General features: G+C 47.8%; 1 protein-coding gene across 3 annotated transcripts in view; it reads right to left on the reverse strand.

The window, feature by feature from the left end:
* The window catches only part of Lhfpl2 (LHFPL tetraspan subfamily member 2), a 149,314-nt gene that overhangs the window by 40,328 nt on the left and 85,770 nt on the right, over positions 1 to 23,216 (reverse strand). The window lies entirely within an intron of this gene.

A 23,216-nucleotide genomic window follows, 5' to 3' on the forward strand; every position in this document is an offset into this window, starting at 1 on the left:
GCATTCAAGCGTACTTCCCACTTTCTCTTCTATGAGGTTCAATGTGGCTGGTTTTATGTTGAGGTCTTTGATCCATTTGGACCTTAATTTTGTGCATGGTGATAGATATGGGTCTTTTTCATTCTTCTACATGTTGATATCCAGTTATGCCAACACAAGTTATTAAATATGCTTTCTTTTTTCCATTTGATAGTTTTGCTTCTTTGTCAAAAATTAGGTGTTCAAAAGTGTGTGGATTAATATCTGGGTCTTCTATTTGGTTCCATTGGTCCTCCTGTCTGTTTTTATGCCCATACCAGGCTGTTTTCAGTACTGTAGCTCTGTAGTAGAGTTTGAATTGAGGGATTGTGATGCCTCTAGAAGTTCTTTTATTGTACAGGATTGTTTTGGCTACCCTGGGTTTTTTGCTTTTCCGTATGAAACTGAGTATTGTTCTTTCGGTGTCTGAAGAATTTTGCTGGGCATTGAATCTGTAGATTGCCTTTTGGTAAGATCGCCATTTTTACTATGTTAATTCTGCCTACCCAAGAGAATGGAAAATCTTTCCACTTTCTGGTGTTTTCTTCAGTTTCTTTCTTTAAAGATTTAAAGTTCTTGTCATACAAGTCTTCCATTTGTTTAGTTAGAGTTACTCTGAGATATTTTATGCCATTTGTGGCTATTGTGAAGGGTGATGTTTCTCTGATTTCTTTCTCAGACCATTTATCATCTGTGTACAGGAGGGCCACTGACTTTTTGAGTTAATCTTGTATCCTGCTATGCTACTTAAAGCAGTTATGAGTTGTAGAAGTTCCCTGGTAGAATTTTTTGGGTTGCTTATGTAAACTATCATATCATCAGCGAACAGTGAGAGTTTGACTTCTTCTTTCTGATTTGTATCCCTTTGATCTCCTTTTGTTTTTTTATTGCTCTAGCTAGGACCTCAAGAACTATGGAGAGAATGGACAACCTTGTCTTGTTCCTGATTTCAGTGGAATCGCTGGGAGTTTCTCTCCATTTAGTTTGATGTTGGTTGGCTGTTGGCTTGCTGTATATTGCCTTTATTATGTTTAGGTATATTCCTTGTATCCCTGCTCCCTCCAAGACCTTTATCATGAAGGGATGTTGTATTTTGTTGAAAGCTTTTTCAGCATCTAATGAGATGATCATGGGTTTTTATTTTTCAGTTTGTTTATATGGTGGATTATGTGGACAGATTTTCATATGTAGAACCATCCTGCATCTCTGGGATGAAGCTGACTCACTCTTGCTGAGGACCCAGGCTGGATTTCCAGCACCCACATGATGGTTCACAACCATCTGTAATTATAATCTCAGGATCCCTGACACCCTTTTTCTGACTTCCATTGCACCAGGCACACAAGGGACAACCAGATGCCAGGGAGAACCACGGCCAAAGAGGCCGCTCAGAGCTGTGCTGCCAGACTCGGGATACCTACCAAAGACCAGGAGCAACCTACTATTGTTCAGGCAGAAGGAAAGCCAAATGCTTTGATCACTACGGCAGAGATGGGGGCTAGAGAAATGTTCAAGAAGGGCAGTCAGACTTGAGACCTAATTGTCACAGACGTTGCTAGGATAGGAGTCGAGGATGATGCCCAGAATTCTATGTGACTCCTTCCTAGGAATAAGCAACACTTAGACAGGACATGGTCCATGTCAACAGGAACTTGAGAGTCCTATAGACCTGCATCAAATACTCAGGGGAGATGGGAACTAGGGAAGTTAGGAAGGGCAAGGGGATGGAAGCGCTCAGCCACAGGGATGGTGTGTAGGAAGCAGACAGAGAGCTAGGGAATGGACCCTGGGGTAACACCAGTCCAGGCCAGAGAGACCAAGGAGGCCTAGGGCAAAGAATGAGGGGAATGTGGTGTATTTCAGAGGGGAAAGCAGAGTGGAGTAATGGAGGGATATGCAGCAAAGGGTAGCAGAGACCAGAGGCCAGTGGCCATCGTGACAGCTGTGTCCTAGAAGACAAAAACACTTTATCCCAAGAAGCATCAATGCGAATGATAAGCAAGAATCAAAAGTCAGTCTCCAAGGGGCCTGGGATGGGCTTCAAAATGCCTTGCGCAGCATTTTAGCCTGACCCTCAGTTTTTCACCTCCAAGTATCAGACTTGAAAAGTTCCAAGGAGTGCTTTATCTGAGGCGCCATTCCAGTAAACGGGCATCACAAGGTCAAGATGAGGGAGACGTGAACAGCACAATGGTGCAGATACTGTCGGGGTTCAGAGGGCCGCAGGGAAGGAAGCCAGCGGGACAATGCACAGATGTCTCCATTTTTGCAGCCAGGAGTTCAGACAAACAGGAAGACCTTCAATTCCTCCAACTGGGAAAGCTCTGTTTTGCCCGATGAGCAGAGGGGCTGAGCACATGACTGGAGCATGGAAACAGAAGGTTGTGATTAAGGCTGCAAGAACCGCTCCACAAGAAACCTACATCCAGCCTCCTCTGCAGAAAACCGTAAGCCTGGCTCCCCAGGGGCTCGGTCCTGGTCCTCATTATGTTCCTCAGCCTTGAGGCCTCCTCTAGGCTGTGCACGGGGCACGGGCGTGCACATGGTCTGTGGGGCCAGAAGAGCGACATCTACTCATGGGACCCAAACAAGGCCAAGACAGCAAATTGCACAATTCTCAAACTCCCTGCTGACATCTAACCAGGAGTTATGCGTATGCAGCCTCTCAGAGGGAACCAAAGAAAACCCGGCCTAATTACCCAAATGGCATTCCCTGTCCCCGTAAATGTGTCCCACCAGAGGTAGCAGAACTGTCTGGACTTCTATGAATTTCAATCATTAAGGGTCGCATAAAATGTTTTCTAATTTTATAGTTATATCTCCCCCCCCCAACAAGTAGTTTAAAAATATTTTTATGGCTATGCAAATATCGAGTATTTCTTGAAGTAATTAAGATTTCAAGACACTGTGTGAACGGTGCACCCCTCGCCTGTTAAACACGAATGATCTGATGTACTCTGTAGATCGGTGCCCCAACACTGCTACTTTACACACACGTGGCTGGATAATGTCCGGCTGTGGGGCTTGTCATGAAAGTGTGGTGTGTTCAGAGGAACCTCCAGCTGCGGTCGGTCCACTCTATGCCACTAATGCCCTCCCAGATGTGTAAATAGAAATAAAAAGTCTTTAGCACTGCACTAAGCCCCTGGAAACCAGATTCGCTAAAGAGGGTTCCACTTGAGGTTAAGAAAGACACAGAATCTGGGTGAGCAGAGAGTCAAGACTCAGCTACGCGTCCCACTGACACAGCAGAGAGAGAGAAGTAGCTAACTTTCCCATGCCTGCATCTTCCCTGCTGCAAATGGGAATGATACTGCTAACCTCGCAGGGTGATCTGCAGATACATGGGAGGTACAGGCTTTGATGCCAGCCCGGCCCATCATAGGCTTTAGTACATAACAACAATGAAATGAACTGAAGAAGTCAGTCCTAGACCTGTGGCCCTGGAAGACAGAATGGAGCAATCCTTTGTCCAGTCAACCACCGAGCCAACAGCTCACCCACTTCCTGTCTCTAGAGTCTGTGCCAAGGCTCATGTTACACACATAGCACTTGTTAATACTAAGCTTGAAAGAAATCAAGCTCTTTTAATTCCTTGAAGGGGAAAGAGCAGTAAAGAAAAAAATAATAAAATGGAAAAATAAAATAATAAAATGGAAAAAACAAAGGAAGAATATCCTAATACCAAAAAAGGTCAAATTTTATACTCTGTAGGAAGTCCTTACAGCTACTAGCTAAAATAGCCAGGCTGGACCTGAAGAGCCGCTAGGACAACAGAAGATGGCCAGCATCTGAAGAGCTGGAGAGGATGCTAGCGACTGCTACTCCAACAGCATGTTCTTGATATAGCCAAGAGGGAAAATAAAATAGCCAAATAGCAGAGGAGGAGAATGGAGCCGTGGAGACTCTGGCCAACAGCTGCCCCCAGCTTCCTCTCGTCAATACAGGAGAATCTGCAGAAGTGGCAGATGCCTGGTAAGGAAAAGGCTGGAAGTCCTCTCCCATGGCTATGAGCGACTCCCCTATTCCCTAGGTGGGATCTAAGAGCCCCACTTCCTGCCCATCACCAGCCCCAGGCCTTCACAGGACACCAGAAGAGCGCCCTCCCCAGCCCTGCTTCACACACAGGCTGGACACGGACGGAACCATTAGAACACAGCTGAGGATCACACAGCTGAGGATCACACAGCTGAGGATCACACAGCTGAGGATCAGCACCCAGGCCTCGGGCTTCCCCAGTGACTTCAGCCAGAGTCTCAAACTGTCTGAAAAACAGAAACACCATCTAGAATCCCTACCTTAATGCAATACCAAAGAAAATTATCTCCCAAATGAACCTTTCCAAAATATACCCAAATCTTTGTAAGACAAAGCAGCTAAGTCAGCGGTTCTCAACCTCTGGGTCACGACCCCTTTTGGTGGAGCAACCTTTTCACAGGGGTCACCTATCAGACCTCCTGCATATCAGATATTTACATTATGATTCATAACAGTTGCACAATTACAGCTATGAAGTAGCAATGAAAGAATTTTCTGGGTGGGGGTCAGCACATCATGATCTATACCAAAGGGAAGGTGAGAACCACTGCTCGAAGCAGTTAATGAAATACTTTGTTACTGTTGCTTTTATAAACTCACACATCTGCACATCTCAGAACAGGCCATCACCTCTTAGGCTATTCAGAGAGACCACGCTTCCTTTCCACATTAAGGTGAAGTTAGTAACCCAGAACGGCAATGTCAGGTCTAAGGCTTCACACAGTAACATGCGACAATGTACCCTACCCAGACTTGTCTCTGAGTCCAGGTTGTGCTTTTGCAAAATCCCACTGCAGGCAAGTGACCTTTAGCCCAATTCACTAACACCTATTGCTGAATGTGTTCTAAAAACTAAGGGAAGGGAACAAGACAACCCAGCCTTCTGTCCTCTGTGGGCCCCCTATAACACAGACATCACTAAGACTGAGTTTCCAGGGTAATCTTCACAAGATGAAAACCTCCCCAGTACAACTCAGAAAGTGAAATATTTGATGCAAAGGAATAGGTAAATGTAAACGTAACAGGTTATAGGGGTCAGAAATTTGAAAAGCAAGGCAACGTGTACATAGTTGACTAGAAAGCCTGCTTAGCTATTCTGAGAAACTCCAGAAGGCCTAATGTTAAGCTCGCTTTGTCAGAATCAATTTGGGAAACACTTGGCGGCCTTGTGCACAGTGCACTTCCCAGCCCTTTGCCAAGTCACCGTTTCCACTGCGTTCACAACAGCGTTTCAGTGTGAGTAACCAACGGCTCCTCTCCCACCCTGGCTGGGTGGATTACCATGGGGCCGGGCACCTTGGAAACCCCAAAACAAACGGACTCAGCTACTCTGGTTTTCAATCAATTCTGTTTGGAAATCAGGAAGACAGACTGAAGATGGAGCTTTGGGGAAGCTCTCCGTGGGATAGGTCCTCCCACACACACCTGAGAAGTTCAGATGAGAAGCCCGAGAGAGCCTGGAGAGAGAGAAGACAGCAACATGACTTTGGATAGCCTGATCTATCCCGGGATAGCCTGGTCTATCCAGGCTGCTTGGGACAGTATTTAACTCGAAAGGCTCAGAAATGTGGATCACCCTCAGTCTGTCCTTGGACCTGGCTCTTCTGGGTTTGAATGCATTGTCGAGCGTGTGCCCTGCCTGCTTGGAAACGAGAACAGGCGAATTCATTGCCCTTCTACCGGGGCCCAGCCAGGATGACGGGTTTTAGCTATTACTTCATTCATACCAAAACAGTGAGAAAAGATTGTTAATTTTTCAAATTTTAATCTTATAAGCTTCTAGCCTATCAGAAGGGAGACCCAACAACTAGAAATCATCGCCCCCCCCCTTCTGATGCCCTCCCTGAATCTTGTTTATTCGGAGGTGCTTTGTTCACTGACCAGCCTAGAGAAAGCCTCTGTACTCTCGAGCACAGGGATGGGCTCCGGAAGGGTGGAGCAGAGCATCCAAGGCCATCCGGCTCTGCTCTTCACTTGTCTGTCTTTTTTCTCTGCCATGAACATCCCCCTTTCCTTTTTCAACCTGAAGCTGCCAGGAAGTTTCCGTCTCTGAACCGCCTCATCAGTCCCCGAGAGTAGGCACTCCACAGGGCAACTGTGTCCTTGGACACGTGGAGAACAGTGCTGGCATGTGCTACACCCCATACTTCCTGTGAGCGATTAACTACCAAACTCTACCTGCTGTGGGCTTCCCTTTCCAAGATGCTCTCCATTGTCCCGGCTAAGCCCTGTTCCTACGCTGCTGCCTGTTCTACTCTCTCAGCTGTCCTAAATCCCTCACAACTTCCAGATTCCTGTTGTCACCATGTGTCAAAAACAGGGACACTTGTCAGGTGGTCATGGCACACACCTTTAATCCCAGCACTCGGGAGGCAGAAGCAGGAAGATCTCTATGAGGACAGCCTGGTCTGCAAAGTGAGTTCAAGGCCAGACAGAGCTGTTACACAGAGAAACCTTGTCTCGAAAAACCAAAAGGAGAGACTTGAAGTGCTGGCCACTTAAGTGTATCAATACTGAATATTCTCGCCCAACACCCAAGATACAGCATCCTTTTTAAAGCTGCTGACAAATACTGACAATCAAGATACTTCCATTGCAGCCAGTTTAATGCTAACCAACGATGGCATGCTGTTCAGAAACTCACTCTCCGACTGGAAACAACCAGCCTCACACCTGGACTGGCAGAGGCCTGCCTAGAGGCAAGTGCCTCTGTCCTTTAAAAGCAAACATTTACCAGCATCAACAGCTGGAACTGAGGGGCAGGTGTCTTCATAAGGCTAAAGGGGCTTTTGTGGTGACCTCATCTTCATGGCATAGCTCCCGTGACAGACCGAAATAAACATGATGAAGCGCAGCACTGCTCCCTGAAGCAGAAAACCACACGTGGCCTTCTGGAGACTTCTGCCATCTTGAAGGCAGTGGAGGTTAGTGTAGCATGAAGCTAGCTCATGCAGTCAGACTGGCTTGGAACGGGATGGGGAAAGCTCACAGCTTTGGAAATGGAAGGTCTTATGGGAAGGTGCAGATGAAAGGACTTGGGAAAGCAACCTCTGGACTTTTGGACTTTTGCAACCCCACAGTCTCAGGAGGGGAAGTCATCTGACAGACTGAATCACACACTTGCAAAAGGCAGGCGTTTAGAAAAGCATCAAGAAGTGAGTCATCACCACAAAATGCTGTTCTCTGAACATCTCTGCAAAACCAACCTCATGAATGCAGCGGCTCTTCCCAAAGCTCTAGCCATTCATTTCAGAATTAGCTCACTGAACGATTTCATTTAAGACATTACAAAATTTAGACCAGACCTGGTGGGGCACGCCTTTAATCCCAGCACTATAGAGGCAGCGGCAGAGGCAGGCACGTCTCAGAGAGTTACAGGCCAACCAGGACTACATAATGAGCCCGTCTCAAAAAAATGTATCAAAAATAAAAAATAAACAAAAAAACTACAAAATTTACCAGGTGAAGAAAAGAAAAAAAGTTGCTTTAAGTGAGAGCCACTTTCCCCAGAGCAGCTTAAGTCACAGAGGCTGCCACACTTGCTATTTTCACTTTAATTATTCGAGGACAATCCAATATAAAACAAACACGACTAGCATGATTTTGCCAAAATTATAAACAATTGTAGCAATAAATTAGAAACTTTTTGAAAATTTAAAATGTGTGTTTCTTTGAATTACAAGTTATGGGGAAAAACCCACAGCCAGTCTCCAGTAATCATATCAGGAGCTATTTTTGCTGTCTACTGGTAGCTATTTGGTTCTTCAATGTGTTGTGTAAATGACCATAACTTCTAAGAAGGTCTACGGAAAATCAGAGACAGCCATGAGCGCTCATTCCGAAGAGTCCACCTGTATGTGTCACAGGGCTGAAGACCCCTCCCTGCCATGCTGTATTAGTTTATTCCTAATATGGCTCTACCAGGTAGTAAGACCGTTTGCCTTGTGTTCTACAGAGCTAATCAGGTGTTCTGAGTCGGTCTCTCCCTAGACACTTCATATGCCATGGCTACTGACTCGGAACCTCCTGGGCCAGACTTCATTGCTACTTTTACAGCACGAACCTCAAACCGACCACAAGACTTAGACCACAGCAACTCGTCCTCGCTCGCCCACAGGGCTTTGCCTGACTAGAAGCCCTTAAGCAAACATGGCTGTTTCTGTAGTCTTGGTTTTGCTTCCAGTGGTTTCAGCTAACTGTGGTCAGTCATGGTCTGAAAGTATTTTTTTTTTTTTTGGTTTTTCGAGACAGGGTTTCTCTGTGGCTTTGGAGCCTGTCCTGGAACTAGCTCTTGTAGACCAGGCTGGTCTCGAACTCACAGAGATCCGCCTGCCTCTGCCTCCCGAGTGCTGGGATTAAAGGCGTGCGCCACCACCGCCCGGCTTGAAAGTATTATTAAACAGAGAGTTCCAGAAATAATTCCCAAGTTTTAATTTGTGTGCCATTCTGAGTAGCATGATAGAATGTCATACCACCCAACTTTGTCCCTAGCAGAAGGCATGTCTTCCCTTTGGTGTCTGTACAGTATATATGGTACCTTCCTGGCAGGGCATACAGTGTAATATTGGGAAAGAAAAAGACAGAACACACACTCATATGATTTTCATTACGCTGTCCTTCCCGTTGTTCTATTTGACTATTCATTATTGTTAACCTTTCCCTAATTTGTAAATTAAATACATCGTATGTCTGTATACAGAAAGAAAAAGCAGAGTTCCATGTAAGTTCTGGTACTATCTGAGGTTTCAAGCATTCACTTCGATCTTGGGATGTATTCCACAGCTTGGGGGTGGGGTGGTAGAAGAATGAGTCTACTCTTGGAGGGCTATGACTGCCTCTGACCAATTCTTCAAAAGAATGCCCTGTTATTGGCTGGCCTGCCAATGGTGTTCCCTCAGCCTTACGTTCACCCACTTTATCACCGGTCATGAGTAAGGGCTTGGTGATTCAAGTGATAATTTCTTGGCACCAACTCCTAGAATCCCATCTGATCATTCTCCCCTTCTTTGCTAAAAGAACCCATGGCTAAGACTGGTAAGTAAGCTAACTTAGCTGAGGCACAAATGTCAGGGGGTACAAAATGGATTAATCATGACAAATATCTCAAAACAGAGTTCTCCTAAAAATAAAATATTGACAATGAACAAAATATCAAAATTTTAAATAAGGACAGGACTCATTACCAATATTTGTTTTTATCTCAGCCTCCAGCACGGCACTGCTCTGTTGCCTGAAGACACTGGACACGGAGGAGTTCTGGTGCCCTTTGAACTTGACACCTTATTTCCTTTGTGTTAGTCTGGGGCAGGGGAGTGGCAATGGGCCCAGCTGCAGCTCTCTGTAGCTCCCCTACAGTCAATGAGATTTCAATGGAAGAGTTGAGAAGGGGCCTCTGGGGAAGCTCTTAATTAGAACATGACTCTGGGCTAACACTGGCCTTTTTCCTCCTGGGAACATAACAGCCCCAGTACCCAGCTCATGCCAATGGAGGACGCAGAAAACGAAATCTCTGTGCTAACCACAGTGGGTGTTCTAGAGATACAAGGAGCCTGGTGACATACCAGAATTAAGATCTCCATCCAGATACTTCAGGATTTCTTGTTAATTGAAAACAATACAAACTTAAATTGCTTAAAGTGCTGTGGCTAGGTTTTAGTTAATAATTAATAAGTGTAGTTCTTAATGTATACACAAATATGAAAAAGCCAAGCACAATGGTAAAATCACCACTCCAGCTCAATGGGGCTGTTCTAGAGACAGGGCCACTCCAGCTCAATGGGGCTGTTCTAGAGACAGGGCCACTCCAGCGCTTCTCTTCTCTCTAATGGAAACCAAGTCAAGGCATTACCACCAAGTCTCTCCCATCTCCTCCCCAAACAGTGACAGAGACAAAACTCAAGACGTCCAGGAACCCCTGGGCCAGTGACAAGGGGCACTAATGCTGCTATATACTGATAACACGGGCGTATCACTTCACGCCAAGGTAGCAGCCAGCCATCCTGGTGCAGACCGGGTGGTGTGTTATCTGATCTCAGGGGCAGGTATCTGTGTCTTCAAGCCTCCTCTCCCGGCTGGCTGCCCTCCTCTGCCTCGCTAGCACATTAGGGCCCACCGCTCTACTAGTGCAAGCTCAACAAAGTATCTAGATGACATCCTTCCCGTTCCTGATACTTTCCTGGACCAGAGGAACTGTCCTGTATTAGGATATGCTCGGGAGTGTTGAACTCTAAGCCTTCACTGTGGGATATAGTTGAACAAATGAAGCTTTGTTTTGTTCCCCACAAGAGTAACTCAAACCATATGAATGAAGTGCCACCTGGTGCGTCTCCTTAGACCTGTGACATATGCGGGTGAGAAAAAGCATAGAAAACAAGCAGCCTAGGCTTTGCTCTGTGCTGTTGACCCTGTGGGAGCAGAAGGCAGAGGCACAGCGTTAAGGGTGGGGAAGGTGAACAAACTTGGCACTTCTGATATCCTTACATGGAGGGGGGCAGGGCCCTTTATGGCCCCGACAATGTGAATGCCTGAACTGTACTTCCTGAACCAAGGGCAGGACCCCTCCCTTTTCAGTACAGTGCATGCAGTCATCACCTGCTGTTCTCCTCGATTTTGTAGGTTAAGTAATAAACCAAGCGCCCAAACCTTAATCTGCAGCATCAGCTCCGGAAGTTGGGAGAGAACGCTGCCAAGCGCTTATCAACTCCCGAAAACGGTTCTTTTCATTCCCCGAGTGCAAGCAGCCTTATTAAAAACTTTAAAACGAGTCCACCGCTTCTTTCCGGGCCTCCGATTTTAAAGCACTGCTTTAAGAAGAATAAATGAAGGTGACTGAGTTCATACAGCTACCTATGCCCTGGTCAGGTGAAGATGGGACAACATAACCTGTGGCTGGGACACTCCATGGCCTTTTGGGGAATCAGGAGAGCAGGAATCATTCTGGAAATGAGAAGCTGGGAACGGAGACCAACCCAATCAAGGAATAAAGAACTGTGGTAGAGGGGACAATGCAAATGGGTCCCTGCCCTACAATGCACGAGTGGACTTTCTGGGGACCAGATGCCCGGCTCAACACTGCTGGGATCCTTCACTGAGCGCTGGGAGGTCAAAGGCCGAGAGGTTAGGACAGGCTAGCTTCCCCAGGTCTGGGCCCAGCTGGAGCTCCCTGGCTACTATAGAAAGCATCCTTGAGAATAGCTATATATGGAGGGGGGACAGGACTAGGAACCCAGAAGCCAGCTGTAGGTTCTTGATCGGGCTGCATTCCTTCTTCAGGAAAAATAATGAGGCCGTCCATCAGCAAGCCCTGTGAGGGGCCTAAGAGCGCTAACGGCCACAACGCTACGATTCCATGTTCTGGAGCCTCACCCGACATGGTGCTGACTCACCCCACCACCGGCTGCCTGCTTGGGTTTTCTTTTCCTGACCATCCTTTTGCTTCAAAGCAAACCAGGAAGAGAAAAGCAGAACTCTAGATGGGCCCCATCGTTCCCATTTCTCAGGACACTAAAATGGACTTGGATGTTTAGGACAAGCAATGGCCTACGCTGGAATTTCCAGGTGGCCGCCCAAGACCTAGGGCCTCCTTTGCCAGGCTGTGTTTCGTCAGGAGTTGTCATGAGGAGTACATGATACCATAACATAGTTCCACTCTCCACAAGGCTGCCACACGGGGGCTGAGGGGAGAGGGTGGGGTACGGCCCAAGGAGAAACACTGTCAATACCACAGCTGCCACTACAGCAGCGTCTGGGGTCCTCTAAAGCCGGCTTTACTCTCTCATATAAAACCATACAAAAAGCTTAAAATCCTCTGTGGAGTCTCACTGAAAGTCTAACAAGTCTATTAGAAAAACTATGAACTCCTCAGGAGGAGGGGCGAAGTCCACCTTGTCAAGTCCCAGAACGGCTTCCCTTCTATTTCTATTGTTTGGATCTCACAAAAGGAAGTGAGGCTTCATCTGACCCCAAAGACACACCACGGGGTTCAGACACAGGAGTGGCCCTGTAGGGAACAGTGGCCTGCTGAGACACCATGGAGACAGTCCTACACTGGTCTGTCACATTCGTCCTGCCCACGACGCCAACTCTGTTGGAGAAAAGCATGGTTGATGCTTGGAAGCCCCACTTGAACCTCTCTTTTGGACCCACTTCCCCCCATCCTCTCCTCTCTTCTTCCTAGTGTTTCCCAGAGAGAAGAGGGCAGTGTCCCTGGGTTCTAGTGACGGGGACTGGGAAAGAGAAGCAAGGATGATTCTATGAAGCCCTTTCTCAACCAGAGCCACACAAAACTAGCTCAGCCAGCACTGAGGAGAGGTACCAGGCCAAAGGGCAAACCCATCATAGCAATGCTAGCCTTCACCTCCCCAGGCCCATGCACCCACTTCTACCATGACCTCCCTACTCTGTGGAGGCCTCCCAGCCCTGTCCTTTGAAGTTGTGGAGGCTATAGCTTTGCTCCTGGGCCAAGCCTGGGGCTTTGGTTGTCTCTGGAACTCTTGAGCATCAACCAGACACAATGTTATCATTGCACGAACACAGGGCTATGTTACTACAGTACCCCACAACTCAGGGGTCCGTAGTCTGCAAGTTCCTGCATATTCCTGACAGTAAACATGCACATGACAGCAAGCACCAGATTCTGACATAGCATGATAAACACGTATGGTATAGTTAGAATCAAACCTGGAACCTTCTGGGGGCAGAGTCATAAACTCGGACTGGCTACCCATACCCTCCGAGGGACTCAAGCATTTCTCCTCAGAGGTGCAAAAGCCCTTCCGGGATGCTAGAGATCGGTGAAAATGTAGCTGGCTGGGCTTCCCCTGTGAGATCAGCCAGACAAACTCAAGTTTCAGGCTTTGAAAACAGCCCGGTGACCAAGCCTGACAACATGGAAGACGGAAAGAGTCAAAAACTGTGTGTGGGGAGGAGCTCACTTAGTGGGGGAGTAGGGAGAGGGGCCACAACCCAAATGGCATTTGGCCAGGACACTGCAAACAGCTGCTGCCATTACTGTTCACACATAGTCCTTTGCTGGAAGACTTAAAAAATACCCCCTCCCCCGCCACCAGAGACGCATCTACAGCGCCTGCCCCAGAATAACCTGCAAACCCTTAAACTGCACAGAATTAGGCTTCTCTGTCAACCAAGAGACCTCCAAACCCAAGGAGAACCCTGGCCTCCAAGGAATGCTTTTTAAATTCCCCAAGTTACAAACTATCTATATCCCCAAGAAAGCTTTAAAAATAATCAGAGGACATTTAATTCTCGTGGCTTCAGTGTCTGGGCTGGGCTAGTCTTTATCCTTACAGTTTTGGTGATGACTGTAATGTCACAAAGACCTCAATGATGTATCAGTTAGCCCAGGGCGGTGTCGGTTATCATATTTATAATGTTCAGACCTGTCCAATTCTGTAGTTTTTTTTCTTTTTCTTTTTTTTTTTTTTTTTACCAATGTACGACATTCAAAATCCTATCATTATACAAAAGCATCATTACCACCATGCAAAAAAAGCATCCTTGGAATGTTTCATAGGAACAGAGCAGGCTAACTTACAGATGCACACCAAGCCCTTGCAAACTAAAGTGCAGTCCCTGGCTGGCCCCATGGCTATCACCCGGGAGCCAGAGCCCAGCTCGGACCCACTGAGTCACCATCTTGCACATTCACTGGCACAGTCACGCTTAAGGAGCCTGGCTCCCAGACTGTCCTTGTCCCACCCATCTCTTACATCACCCTCCCTGGAGGCCCTGTAGCTGTCTCCAGAGTCCAGTTACCATGGCAATCTCAATCTGAGTGGTATTACACTCACCTGGCTGTGCCTGGCCCACCAGGCCTCCTTCCTTGACTGTCAAGGTCAGGTTGGTCCAGGAGGGTTTAAAATGGGCACTTTTTTTTGCTCCACCCAAAATGTTTATTCATAAGGAAAACAACCTATTTTTAGGCATCAATTGCCAGCCCATCCTGGCTCATGGGGTCCTTCTCCTCCCACTTGCCCAATTAGAAAGATCATATTGTTTCCTGGCATACAATTCCAAGGGCTTTTGAACACAAGTAGGGGACCAGGAGAAGGGCTCCAAAAACAGTCTTAGAGAATGGAAACAAGATGATTTCTACTCAAAGCAATTTCCTCAGCACCCACCCTTTCCTCCCACCACAGACCCCATGCTGAAGGGATGCCAAGGCCACGTGCAAGAAACAGAACACCAATGTATGCAACACTTATTTTCACCCCCACAATGCAGCAGGAAAAAAGGGACAGCCAATCCACTAGCTCTCCCGTTATCCCACCCAAATTGAAGGCTTAACAGAATAGCCCCAGTTTCCCAGATGATAGGGAGACTTTATGTCCATGTTTTTTTTTTTAATGTGGAGAGGTGTGAACACAATGCTTCTCATGTGCTACATCCCTGAATTCTGCCTGTTAAGGGGAATCTCACCTTGTTGCCACACTGTACTTCCAGGAGGGGAGCACGAGAGACTGTTGCTTTTCTCACAGTAGAGGGCACTACGCCACCACTGTACTTTCCCTGCTGAACCTCCAAGCTCCTCTAAGAATCCTCCATCAAGACCCTACTGACTAGTCCTGCAGTCTACCAAAGACACCCCAAACTCCTGGATCAGGGTCTTCATCTTCAAATTCCTGAGACAATACATTGGCTCACCAAGAAGTGGGCTGATGGACCAGAGAGTGCAGTTTATAGAGTACTCACGGAGTAAGCAAGAGGACCAGTTTTTTGTTTGGTTTTGTTTTATCTTTCAAGACAGGGTTTCTCTGTAGCTTTGGAGCCTGTCCTGGAACTACCTCTTGTAGACCATGCTGGCCTTGAACTCACAAAGATCCACCTGCCTCTGCTTCCCAAGTGCTGGGATTAAAGGTGTACGCCACCACCGCCCGGCTGAGGACCAGCTTTGATCCCCAAAAGCCAAGATGAAAATCCAGGTGTGGAGCATGCCTGTCATCTCACCACTGGGGAGGAGAGGCGGGTGTGTGTCCATCACAGAGGAGGCTGGACGGTAAAGCCCTAGGGCTTGCTGGATAACTGACCTATCGTAATCTGTGGACACCAGGCCAATGAGACACCACCTCAAAAAGCTCAGTAGATAGCACCTGAGGATGAATGGTACCTGAGGCTGCTGTCCTTGGTCCTTTGCATGCATATGAATGCAAGCCACAATGCAGGATGGGTGCATGCTTGAATACACATGCACATGCGTGTGCACACACACACACAGAGACACAGACACACACACACACACACACACACACACACACATACACACAGTGGGTGGCTGCTGTCCCTCATGTGAATTCACAAAGCAATCTGCGCCTATATCCTAGGCTACTGTCTGGGGCTAACCAACCCTTACAAACCAGTTTCTACGACTTCTCCAAAGGTTTTGAGTTGGAGGCTCCTATCCAACTGACCAGTTATAATTGTTCAAATTGGTAGTAGACATGCAAAAACAGACGGCAATATGAAAATCCAGACTTCGGGCTGAAAAACAGCCTTCCCCCTTGCAACCCCAAATCTACATTTGCATGTGACAATGGGGAGCTAAGAATGGTTTCCCATTGTGGACGGAACCCTGGCTCTCCAGTTTATCCCAGCTGCCACCACTTCTGTCTGCCTTAAACAGCCTGTCCTGCTCTGCCTGTCTGAACGTATGGCTGCCCCACAGCAGACTACAGCTGCTCCCCAAAACCCCGTGTCTACTGATCACACTACCATCACCTCCTCTCTTAGCAGCCACACCTGCACTGGCAGGGGTTCCCCTGATTGAGGGGACACATGTGGGGAGAGGAGAGCCTGCAGGAGAAGCCACTTATCCTCCATACATCCCCAACCTGAGACCACCATCCCCAGCAAGCACAATCATTCAGGACAGGAGCACCCATCTCCAACCTGCTAGGTTTCTAGCCCTACCGTTCAATGACAATGTGATGTTGTTAGATCTCTGCCATGGTTTGGATGATGGCACCACCCCTAATTCAGGGTACAACAACCCTCAAGGCAGCAGAAGCAGGAAATAGCGTTGGTACTTGCCTCGGCAGCACATACACTAGGCTGTCATGACAGAGAGAAGATCAGCATGGCATGGCCCTTAGGCAAGGGTCACAACTGGCAGGTCTGTGAAGGGTTTCACAGTAGAAAGAAGAGCGGGCCTGTCCTGGAAGCAGAGAGCAGCCACAGCAGATCCCCACGCTGCTACCTACATCCTGAACTTGCCAGTGTTCAGAGCTCTGGAAATATTTTTTCTGTTCTTTATCTGTTATGCGGGCTAAAGGTTTTTCCATTTTATTATTATTACTACTACTATTTCTATTATTATTATTAATTATTAGCAATGCTAGGAATTGAATCTAGAGCCTTAATCATGCTACGTAAGTACTTGACCCTAAGCTACATTACCAGTCCTAAGGTGTATTTTTACGGTGACAACATAAAAACAGAGATAACCCTCAAAGAAGTCAACCTATTCCTTCACGGAGTTATTGTAAGAAATCAAAGGAGGACTGAGCACCATGAGTATTATGTATAACACGCTCCATGAAGATGGTGCTCATTGACATGGCTGGTGCTTGGAATATATTCATTATTGAACCCACTTTTCCATCACCTTTGGCTACTCCCCTCAACCCCTCTGAAAAGGATAATGCTTATTACTTCTGGCAGAAAATAAGGTACTTTAGCCTGTGGCGGGCTCTGGTCTGGTCAGCAGCAGCCTAGGATGTAGGCAGGAAGAGTAAAGTTGCCAAACCACAGGGCCGCTACCTCCATACCCCTCCCACCACTACCTCCACACCCCTCCCAGCTTCTGTAGGAACCTGCCAAACACTTTGTTGTTGTTGTTGTTTTAAGTCACAGATTCCATCTGTGTCTCTTCAAAGTCAGTCAGTACTTCTCACTCTGTGTTGGCCCGCACAAACCCTTCCCTTCTCTGATCTCACACAGCACTTGGTCCGGACCACACAGATCAGCAGTGAAATGAGCTCTCGGTATTTCCCACATTCAGAGAGGCTTTCCGGAGAAACTGTGAGCAGCCCAAAGGTGGTTAGCACAGGGCGTCTTTAAAGTGCACAGATAAACACCCCCTCCACACACACTTTCCTTAGTTGAGGGAAGACAGACCCCCATTTGGGCACCCTTGTTATACCAGCAAATGCTAAGCAATGGGGCAAACATAATCCACATCAATGCCCATTCCCCATGTGCTAAGAGGCATGTTTCATGTTAACTAAACCACGGCATGGAAAGTTCCCAGTCATCTTTGATAATATTGGATCCATACACAGTATTACAAATAAAAGGGACTGAACTGGGTCACTGTCTTGTTTGGTTCCTTAGAAAGGAACTGACTGGTGATCCTGAGGCTGCAGAATTTTATCTGCCAACACTGCAAAACAGACGGGGGGAAAAAAAATGATGTGTCTTTCCCAAACATGAGGGTTTCCGTGCAAGTTCCTCCTCTCAGTTCCAAATGTCACTCACTGATTTCAACAGGCGACAGCTCTGGCCCCAGCTGGCCCTTTGAAGCTGCAGAAGGTCTCATGGTCAACAGCGGAGCTGCTCGCAGCATGCCGTCACTTGGCGTCTCTGAGCTCAGAGGTGGTTGGGGGAACTCCTGCGTGTGGCATCTCTTTACATATTCATCCACTGCAGCCACTCTGAGGTTTCAAAAAGGCCCATACTACCCCTAGCTAGTGCACTGGACCATACCCTCCAACCCCACCTTCATGGTTGTTGCCCCAATATGTATGCTCTCAGCTACTGCTCCATCGCCACGCCTGCCTGCCACCATGTTCCCCACCGTGACGGTCATGGACTGGCCATCTGAAACTGTAAGAAAGCCCCCAGTTAAATGATTTCTTTTGTAAGTTACTTTGGTCATGCTGTCTCTTTGCAGCATTTGGAAAGTAACTAAATACCACGAAGAACCTCCTCCTCTGTGGGTTGGACACGGCCTTATTAGAGGGGCTCTAAGGGGCCGACTCCAGTGATACAAAGTAATCCTGCCAGGCCTTTAGCAACAAGAAAATTGCAATGTCTGTGATGTGCCTGTGGCCACAGTAAAGGAACAATGCTGACCTCTAGCAGTGGCAAACAGAGTAATAGAAGTGTCTGGGTAGAGCCCAAGGTCTCCATGAAGGAAAACAGCACCAACACTGGCATGAAGAACAAAGAAGCAGAAAACTCTTTGCCTCCTCTTAAAGCAAGTTGGAAGCCCCTCCCTTAATTAACTGCTTAATATATCACCCTTGAGTCTGCAATCCTGCCTCTCAGCATCCCTGAACCCCCACTTCACCTCAGCCCCGTGTGTGCCTAGAAAACAGGCTTTCAGCAGGGCCTCTGGGCGGGGAGGAATGGGACCCCGAGGAAGAAAGCTCAGGGGAGAGGGGATAGCATTTCCCAAGTATTCCTTGATTAACCAAGCAGAACACACCCACGAGGGCCAGGGCCCAATAAGCAAAGCCTCAAGTTTCCCCTTCATTCCTGACCACCTCTGGTGGCCCTGGGAGGCCAGGGAGCTCCCATTTCAAATGAAAAGTCCCACTTGAGAAGTCATGCCATAGGAACTCTGCTGTGGCCTTGTCCACTCTGTCCGAGGCTCCCTGCCACTCTAGTGACAAAGCTCTGGGAAGGAGGGGGAGCCCCTTCATGTGCTCTTGCAGTGAGGTACCAGATGAATGTGTTCCTAAAACAGGTCCCAAGCCCTCCAGGAGTGGGGGATTCAGTGACACATGAGGAGGGGACAAATAGGAAATACACACATAAATGACTGCTAAAAACCCACTTCAAAAAAAAAAAAAACTGCCTTCATTGGCTGGGGATGTGGTTCAGTGTACAGTGTTTGCCTTTCAAGCCGGGGACCCGGATTTGATCCTAGCACCTCTCACCCCCAACAAAGAAATAAAGTGTGGAGGGCAGGACCCCGGAGCAAAGCCCCTCACAGTTCCTGCCTGCCTAGAATGCATGCGAAGAAACCAGACTCCTGTGGCTGAACTGACCAAAGCACCTTTCTTTGAAAAATATATTCCAGTGTTGGAGAAAGTGAGGAGCCACCCTGTAACCCCAGAACCCCAAAGTTTCAGAGTTAGTAACTCTGCCACTTCTTAGATTGTTTTAAGTGACTTTTGTCATTGAGCTTGTGTTCGGTTACTTCCATGCTCTCCTGAGGTAAATTCTGCACCACCGTGATGGCTTCAGTGCATCCTAGGGAGAGAAGGTCTCTAACAGGCCTCCCATAACCCCAGCTTGTTTCCTCCAATAGACTCCTCAGGAGGCTCTGTTTCCGAATGGGAAATGTTCTGTGGCCATCAGGAACTGGGTCAGACATGCCCACTGCTACCTGCGGATCCCACTGTTCAATCCACTGGTAAAGGGCACTGGTGAGTTGACCCCTGGAACTTCCAGGGATTCCTAGACGACCATGCCTGATCCCACCTTCTGCTCTCCAGCCCAGCTGAGGGCCTGCTAGGCCCATCCTTTTCTTAGCTTGTACGGGAACCTCTTCCCGTTTCCCCATGTCTGCTCCCTTACCTGCCCTTTGAGATATAGCTCACAGCCATGAGAACTTTCCCTCTATGCTACTGCTCCTCTAAAGAGGACCTAATCTTTGTCTAATCCACTTCAAAACCATGACTCCCTCCACAGTCTAGTGGACCTAAGAGCAGGTCTCTTCTCTTCACTCCACAGTAGTAGGCAGACCCCTGGGGGTCAAGTCCTTTCCAGTGGACTCACCTTTGTAGCTCCATGAGGCCTCCAGGCAACCAGTGAGAGCATCTATCTATCTATCTTTCTATCTATCTATCTATCTATCTATCTATCTATCTATCTATCTATCTATCTATCTATCATCTATCTAGCTATCTACCTATCATTTATCTACCTATTATCTATCTATCTATCTATCTATCTATCTATCTATTTACCTATCTATCATCTATCTACCTACCTATCATCTACCTACCTACCTACCTACCTACCTACCTACCTATTATCTATCTATCATCTATTTATCTATCTATCTATCTATCTATCTATCTATCTATCTATCTATCTATTATCGAGGCAGGGTTTTTCTGTGCAGTTTTGGAGCCCGTCCTTGCACTCGCTCTGTAGACCAGGCTGGCCTCGAACTCATAGAAATCTGCCTGCCTCTGTCTCCTGAGTGCTGGGTTTAAAGGCATGAGACACCACCGCCCAGCTGACAGCTTTTAAAAGAGTCCCCCTAGAGCTCTGTGCTGCTTGCAGCGGGGAAACATGCATCCACAGAACTCCTTGGGTGTGTGTTCTCTTTGAGGGAGTCCAGTGGGAGAGTCCTACCCTCAGCTCTGTCCTGAGAACCAATCCTCAGACACAAGAGCACAGCTTCCTGGGTGCATGTACAGGGCCGGAATAACCAAGGCAGCTGCCATGAGGACAGGAGTTCTAGGAAACAGCAAGCCCAGGCAGAAATACAGAAAGGCATTTTTCATGTGGTCAGGGCACCTTCCGGTACATACAACTGGAGGGCAGGGTCATAGTGAGATATGGCCATGGGAATAAGGACAAAATGCCAGGTCAGACCTCCTGCCCATTGTCACGTTACACCTGAGGGGAGCTGGTAGCTTGTGCAGGAGCTGCGGATGTCTGAACCTTTGTTCCACACAGTTCCAAGATGGGAGAGGCTCAGAATGCTGATGGCTGGCCAACTTCTAGGAGCCCAGGTGGGAGAATCAGGGAGGTGCTCTCTTCTCTGCTTCTTGGTAAGAATGTTAAGGAGGGCTGAGGACAGTTACTGATTCTAGTGCCCAGACAGGATGGACAGGCCTAACCTGCCAGCTCAGTTTCCCTCCACAGTAGCTCCCAGGCAGACACGGATTCCCTTACTTTGGGTTCCAAGCTGTGGGGGAGCCACTACTCAGGCAGCTATTAGCAATAAGCTCACAAGGGCAGAGACCGTGCGGTCCCATCCACACACCATGCCCTTGGACAACCATGAATGTGGTTGAGTGGTACTTAGGAGGAAAGGAGTTCAGATTCTTTACCTTGGAATGCCACAGGCAGACCATTTGCGGGATGCCATCGGCCTTACCATTCCCAGGCTCACACAGCAGCGAACAGGGGAAGGTAGCTAAAATGGATGAGCATCTTAACGGTGAAATGTAGACCCACAAGCATTGGTTGCCACGGTTAGTGGGGGAAGTTTGTTGGATTTGCTTGAACCCTCAAGTGAGGGACCCAGAGAGATGCAACAAAGGTCCACAGCTCTGCTGACCACAGCAGTTTTGAAGGAGCCTATCATCAAGTCTGACTACCTAAGCAGGCGTGTCAAGCCACAGAGATGCAACCCAGTAGGTTCTGGGCCATTTTCTTAAAGGCACACGTGCACACATGGAAACTGAAAACAACAGGCAACAAACTGATGACCTCAACAGGCTGTAGCTGTATGTCAGTCTGCTCTCCAGAAACTAGGCCGGTCACCTAGCTTTCCTGTCCACCTGAAGAAAAACAAATCCCTAACGAAAATATGGAATTCAGCTGCATCACAACCCCAAGGGGAGAGTGGATCATTTCCTCCCTGTGGATGGCTGCTTCCTCCCACTCGCTCTCGATTCTCGGGGACAATGAGTGGAAACACCCCCGGTAGGAATTCCAACAGCCTCACAGAGACAGATGTCTTGGAAAGCTGCTTGTCTTGGGGATGCGGATAACATATGTTCTCCGTCCTCCCTGCTTCCAGATCTGGGACTGTGCCTGAGGTGTGTGCTTGTCCATGTGCATGTATGTGTGAATGTGCCTGGCCGGGGGCAGGGGAGGCAGTGAGAGAAGGAGAAAGGGAGGGAAAGAGAGAGAGATGTGTGTGTACATTTATGTGCACGTGTGTGAATTCCCTTCTGCAAATCCAACTTGGGCCTTAGGTGTTCTTGTTTAGCAATCCTTCACAGTGACCCCTTAACCAACACACTATCCATCACAGAGTCAAGAATGGGAGTCCCTGTGCACGGGTTTCCCTGTAAAAGTCTGGTATTGTCAACCTTCAATGAACATGTTACTGGCAGGAAGGGAGCCAGCCCTCCAGGAAGAAACAAGAACACCCTTCACCATATTAGGGCACCAGTGATGAATTCCTGCCCGGCAGATATTATAGCTCACGGTTTAGAGTTATTGAGTGCTCAGCACTTCCCAAGCACCCATGTTTGCTCACATTTCCCCCGCGCCTTCTTGCTCCCTCAGAGAAACTCACTCCGTTCCACAGCTACATCTCGCTGAAAATGGTGGTCCGGTGTGTGCTGGCAGATCCCCGAGGCCACCTGGGTGTCCTGTGAAACTGCTTCTCAAACAGCCCCAACTTCTCAAATGCACCTATAAAAACAAACCCGACACCTGCCAAATCCACTTCCTTGGAGGCCTACTTTGCTTCAGTATAGGCACTAAGGAAACGCAACAGAGGAAAGAAAGGGCATGAAGTTAAGTCAAGAGCAACCCCTGAAGCGCAGGCGCGCCTTTGCCAGGCAGTGTTTGCTGAGGTCCGTGTAAGAGAATGCACTGGAGAAGCTGAGTTAGAAACGGGAGAAAACATACCACGTTTTAAAAACTCAAACCTATGCATAGGTTATGCTCATCTACTGTAACATATTATCTGCTGTAACTCCTACTGTGCCAGGAATGGCTGTAGAGTAGCTGAGGGCCCCTGATGTCTCTGTCTCTCTCTCTCTCTCTCTCTCTCTTTCTCTCTCTCTCTCTCTCTCTCTCTCTCTCTCTCTCACACACACACACACACACACACACACGTGTGCATCACACTCTCCAGAGCTGCACACTGGTTGCAAGTATACACTGCGATGTCATCCTGCTGGTTCCCTTTCTTCTTCACTTTTCTGTCAATGAAGATCATTTGCACACAGCATGAGAGCTCTCGGCTTTCCATGAGCAGTCTTTTCATGAGTGGAATATGGCTAGAAGGACACTGCTTCAGACCTAATATCCTTGGGGGCTCTACTTAGCAAAACCATAAGAGAAAGAAGTGTGCGTGGGGGGGAGGGAGAGAAAAAGGGATGAGGAGAGGCAGAGAGAGAGATGAGGTTAGAACAGCCATTAACATGGATGGGCATGGGTCCCTGTAGTAAGATATAGTCCTTTGGGCTATACGGGACAGCTGGATCTTTAGATTTCTG

Source organism: Arvicola amphibius, chromosome 3, assembly GCF_903992535.2.
Source record: "Arvicola amphibius chromosome 3, mArvAmp1.2, whole genome shotgun sequence".
Lineage (NCBI taxonomy): Eukaryota > Metazoa > Chordata > Mammalia > Rodentia > Cricetidae > Arvicola > Arvicola amphibius.